The sequence below is a fragment of the Rhinopithecus roxellana genome, chromosome 5 (genome assembly GCF_007565055.1).
Source record: "Rhinopithecus roxellana isolate Shanxi Qingling chromosome 5, ASM756505v1, whole genome shotgun sequence".
NCBI classification, from domain to species: Eukaryota; Metazoa; Chordata; class Mammalia; order Primates; family Cercopithecidae; genus Rhinopithecus; species Rhinopithecus roxellana.
Genome location: NC_044553.1, coordinates 79,148,914 through 79,155,023, shown reverse-complemented (window position 1 = coordinate 79,155,023; position 6,110 = coordinate 79,148,914). Strand labels below are relative to the sequence as shown.

Genomic DNA, 6,110 nt, shown 5'->3' with positions numbered 1-6,110 from the left:
TCTTGAACTCCTAACCTCAGATGATCCGCCTGCCTCAGCCTCCCAAAGTGCTGGGATTACAGGTGTGAGCCACCACGCCCGGCCAACGGTCATTACTTTTCTAATTAAAAGTGGCACATCATTGTTGAGCATATGATCAGCAACCACAAAACCCGCTGAATGAATACCAAAGTGAATGTCCTGCCTGTAGGGATTCAAACAACATAATCTTTTCTTTCAATCAGTCTTGGAAGGATAAAGGGAATTTAAAATAAATAATACACTTAAAACATGGAAAAAGCACACATTATTTGCTAAGAGGTTTGGCAATAACTTGACTGTCGTTTGCCTTAAAGGTGTTTGCCAGCCTGCTCTCAGCGGGAAGACCAGGTTAGACTCTCGTGTAGGAAAATCACATTATTTCCTGGGTCGCTCTCCTGATCATTAACAATGATTGTTGAATAAGGACTACTCCTTTCCCTCATGATCAGGAAACCCTGAAGATAAATCTGTTCTGCTCTGTTTTCAAGGCTTTGTGACCACCCAACAGCCTTCAAAGAGACTGTGGCAGCCTCTGCTGATGGCTCTTGCTTTGTATCGTAAAATCCCAAGAGAAAGGTGGTGTATAAGCTTAACATTTGCTCATTTCCCTTAAGCAGGCATAATACTAATATTCCTGGAGGCCTGTGAAGAGCCACTTGATGCAGAAGCCAGGTGACTATAAGTGATAGAGGAAATTTACCTGAATTGGTTCAAGATGTATGTTGCTAGGAAACTGTGTCCATAGGCGAATAATCACATTGATTCTAGGAAAATGGTGACACGAAGTAAGCGAACAGACAGGTGCAGCCACACAAACTCCATTTAGCCTTTTTATGCTCCTTAGATGAAAGGCTTGCTCTTGTTTTGTATTAAAGTCGATCTTGAGGAAAGAGAAGAACAAGGAATGATTATTTGCCATGATCATCATAATATTATTACTTAGATATATTTACCAAGGCCTTTTGCCTTGGGGTCCCAATTAGATTGGCACCACACCTCCCAAGTTTCACTGACACGAAGTAAGTGAACAGACAGGTGTGGAGGGCAGGGCCATATCTCTGTTGTGTCCATGGTACCCTATTGTAAAATGGGTATAACAAGGCTTCCAGGTTTGGAGCCAGCAGGCTGTCACTTGTTAACTATAATGACATTGGGGAAGTCACTTAGGCCATCTGAGCTTCATTGATATATATATGGGGATCATGGCACCCATGTTGCAGACATGTTTAAGGGGTCTGAATTTTATTGCACAGTCCTGGGGGAAGACTCATTGATTTTTTTCTAAATCAATTTAACCTGACTTCAAACCCGATAAATAGCCAGGTGGGGCAATCTTTCCTTTGGAGAGTTAGGGTGCTGCTTTTTGGATGTTTGAAACAGAAAGATCGTTATTATTCGTCCATCTGATGCCACTGAGATGCTTGTTGTCTACCGCCAAGGTTTCTCCTTAGAGTGTCTTAGAGTCTCCCCTAAGGCAGGGCAATTTCATCCGTCCTCTGAAGTTCAGATTCTGCTGTCTCACAGCTGCTCCCAAGGCCATGGCTCTTGGTGGCCAGTCCTCTGGTGGCCAGGAACAGCACTGCTCAGGAGTGGGCCAAGAGCTTCCACCACCCAAGGAAATTCCCTTTAAATCCCTTTTCCTCAGTCCAGGGCAACGCTTCCCAGTGTATAGTTGCCCTGTTATTACTGCAACATAACATGGTTTCAGAGGTATGCTGAGGGAGAGGCTTTTTAAAATTTCAAGAGTTATATATTTAATGTGTATTAACAATTTGAGCTAATATATTAAACCCATGATCTATAGCTTCCTTTTAAAATAACTTTAGAATGTCAGTCAATATAAAGTGAAAAATAATGATTTCATAATATTACCATCAGTAATAGCAGATATTGCAAAAATCTTGAAGAGCTACAGGGATTTCTGAGGTCTGTTCAATAGAAATATCACATGAAATAAAAAATGCAACCACATATGGATATGTACTTTAAAATTTTCTAGGAGCCACATACAAAAGAAACAGGTGACATTAATTTTGATAATATGTTTTATTTAACTCGATATATACAAAATATTATAATTTAATATGTAACCTGTATAAAAATTATTTGAGATATTTTACATTCTTTTCCTTTAATGCAAAGTTTTTGTTTGTTTGTTTGTTTGTTTGTTTTTTTAAAACACTTTGCTCTTGTCACCCAGGCTGGAGTACAGTGGCGTGATCTCCGCTCACTGCAACCTCCGCCTCCCAGGTTCAAGCGATTCTCCTGCCTCAGCCTCCCCAGCAGCTGGGGTTACAGGCACCTGCCACCACGCCCAGCTAATTTCTGTATTTTTAGTAGAGATGGGGTTTCACCATATTGCCCAGGCTGGTCTTGAACTCCCGACCTCATGATCCGCCCGCCTTGGCCTCCCAAAGTGCTGGCATTACAGGCGTGAGCCACCGCGCCCAGCCAATGCGAAGTTTTTGAAACCTGGTATACATTTTATACTTACTGCACATCTCCTTTAGACTAACCGTGTCCCAGGCACTCAACAGTCACACGTGTCTAGTGGCTACTGTACTGCAGCATGCAGGTTTAGGGAACTGAGGACAGATTCTGCCACTTAAGCCTCCAAATCCCACAATGGCTGTTGCCAAACATTTTTTGACTCAGGTACCTCCAAAAGAGTTTTAGAAACCTATGTGTCCCTCCCCACCCTCCTCTGTCTCACAGACACACATTGCTAGATTGATAATGACAAGTTCTATAAGATTAAATAGTTGTTAAGTGTATAATTTGCAGTATCTTCTAAATATTGACTTTAGGCCCGGCATAGTGGCTCATGCCTATAATCCTAGCACCACTCCAGCCTAGATGACAGAGTGAGACTCTGACTCAAAAATATGAAATAAATAAAAAATAAATATTGACTTTAAAACAAAACTCTAACAGCATTTTTAGAATAGTCAATGGAATGTAAATATCATAGCACTCTGTTCCCTACCATCGTCTAGTTATACAAATCATTAAGGTCTTGCTTTTCTTCATTTTTCTTCTTACACTTGTATTTCTATTTCTCTTTCCTCTACCTAACTTTATCTAAAGTTCTCTTATTGTCTTAAATGAGCCTCTCTGCAAAAGGAATTTATATATAAATTTAAATTTAAGAACGAGTTCCTGTGACCACAAAGCTGTGTTATTTAAACAGTACAATTATTTTGGAAACCCTTATCTAAACAGAACTGGTCTTGCCTCCCGCTTCGTTCATGTAGCCGTGGATGAATATTTCAGGCGGGAACAAAGATCACACCCTACTTTTACCCTGGGGTGTAAACTAAGCCCAATGAAGGTAATCTTCAGAACTTGTTTAAAGATGTTTTTCTGCTCCTTAATAACTATTTTGTTCTCAATAGGTAAGGTTTTGGTTTAATCTTGACACATTAGAAGGAGTCAATCTGAGAAGCTTGGATGGGAGGGTAAGGACAGTTAAGAGTCTAGAATGAGTATGTTTCTGGGTATTCTCTATCCCATTTTGTGGAATCCTCTAATTACTAACATCCAAATAAATGCACACTGAAATCAATAAAATCCTATACCTAAACTGATTGGAAAGCTGAAACAATGAAAAAAAAAAAATATATATATATATGTATACATATGTATATACGTATAAATGAGGACTTCATTTTAAATGTCTTCTTCTATGAGTTGCAAGAAGCAGGGCCACTAATCAGGATTTGATGAGATCAACAGGGCTTTGTGTGCCCCAGTTTTTCAATGGGGAAATTACATAGTGGGAATGCAATTTTATTTAAAATGGACACATACAGACCTAAATGGTGTGTGGATCACAGACTAGAGAAAAAAAAGATTTCAGGGCACCTCCAATGGGACACAGGAACTAGGAGGAGGGCTACATAACAGTAAACTTGAGCCTGTTCTCTGTGCCCTCAGATGTTAATCTTCACAGCTTCCAGTTACATCCCTCTCGGATGCGAATAACGATATTTCTCAAATTCCCATGTGGGCTGTTAATGACATGTTATAGAAGCACAAACTATTGGAAATTTTTCGTTTTGTTTTGTTTTTTTGAGACAGTCTTGCTCTGTCCTCCAGACTGGAGTGCAGTGGCGTGATCTCAGCACACTGCAACCTCCGTCTCCCAGGTTCAAACAATTCTCCTGTCTCAGCCTTCTGAGTAGCTGGAATTACATGCATGTGCCACCATGCCTGGTTAATTTTTGTATTTTTAGTAGAGATGGAGGTTTCACCATGTTGGTCAGGCTGGTCTTGAACTCCTGACCTCATGTGATCCACCTGCCTTGGCCTCCCAAAGTGCTGGGATTACAGGTGTGAGCCACTGCGCCCGGCCTGAAAGTTTTAAAATTGGATTTCATTCTTACTAATTTCTCAATTACACATATTTCAACAGGCTTTGGCATCTAGAGTTAATAACAACTGTTGCTCACCAAGCACCTAGAATCTGTTGGGCACAGTGCTAAGCCATTATATGTGTTATTTCAGCCAGGAGCTTGGATACCAACACCTTGGAGAGAGTTTGATGCTGAAAACTGGCTCCCACAACCTAAACGCACATGATACTGACTGAGTCTCAACTCAGTGGATTCAGTTTCAATGGGGAACATGCCCTCCCGGTGATGAGAAAAGGGTTGTCCATGAGGCATCCCTCCAACCTGGAGTAATAATCAGAAAGTAGCAGACTGAACATGGAGCCAGGAGAGAGAGGTGGCTGGTGCTGAAGGATCCTTCAACCAGACAGGAGGACAAGTCCCCAAACAGCCTTGGCTGACCCTCTCTTGCTTGCAATTCTTGGGCAGAATATACGGAGAATGCAACGTGCTGAGATGAGGAGGAAATGCCCAGAATACTCCAGGCTTCGTCTCTGTCATTCCTAGAAGAGCCTGTACTGCTTGGCTCAGCAACCCAAGTGGCCTCTGAGGTATAAAACCAGAGCAGAATGCTTTCAGGGTGCCTCAGCTGTGGTGCTATATTAGTCCAGTTTGTGTTGCTATAGAGGAATATCTGGGTAATTTATACAGAAAAGAGGTTCATTTCTTTTATGGTTTTGCAGGCTGTGCAAGAAGCACGGCACCTGCATCTTCTCAGCTTCTGGTGAGGTCCTCAGGAAGCTTCCACTCATAGTAGAAGGCAAAAGGGGAGCCAGCATGTCACATGACATAAGAGGAGCAAGAGAGAAAGGAGAAGGCGCCAGGTTCTTTTAAACAACCAGATCTCATGTGAACTAACAGCGTGAGAACTCACTCATTACCATGGGGAGGACACGAAGCCATTCATGGGAGATCCGCCCCCGTGACCCTAACACCTCCCAGTAGGCTCCACCTCCAACACTGGGGATCACATTTCAACATGAGATTTGGAGGGGACAAATATCCAAACTGTATCAGGTGCAAAGTAGGGCACATACAGATAAGTCTGCATCTACTGTGGGCAGCCTCCCTGAGCCTTGGGGGCCAGCACATCATGGATCCTAGACTTCTGTCGGCTCTTGCTGCCTGTCTGGGAGTACTAAGTTGCTTTGCCTGACAAGTTGCCCAAGTGCTGTGTCTCACCAACACTGGCAGCTGGGTTTGGGCAAAACCTCCTGCTAGATCTAGAAAACTGCTAGATATAGGAATCTTAGTAGTAGTAGAAGTTGGTGAGGTGTTTAGAGTTCTCCCCTGGGATTAATAAGTACACAGAATTCCCCTCCAGGGATTGATACCCATACACAGTATTCTGCTTAACAGAGACCCTGGTGGTGCTGATGAGCACCTACTCCCCATGCTCCACCACACCTTCAGGGAGTCCAGAATATCCATGACCATCAGAAAGTCAGGCTCTTCTTCGGGACAATATTAGACTGTAAAAATTATTATTATTTTTTCAGACACAGGGTCTCACTCTGTCACCCAGGCTGGAGTGCAGTGACACAATCATAGCTCACTATGGCCTCCAACACCTGAACTCAAGTCATCCTGCCTCCTCAGCCCGCTGAGTAACTGGTACTATGCGTGTGCACCACCAAGCTCAGCTAATTTTTTTTTTTTTTTTTTTTTTTTTTAGAGAAATGGTCTCACTATGTTGCC

At 42.4% G+C, this 6,110-nt stretch overlaps 1 pseudogene; it reads right to left on the bottom strand.

The window, feature by feature from the left end:
- Positions 1–5,843, bottom strand: part of LOC104663451 — a 12,334-nt pseudogene extending 6,491 nt beyond the window's left edge.
- Between the last annotated feature and the right edge of the window lie 267 nt (positions 5,844–6,110).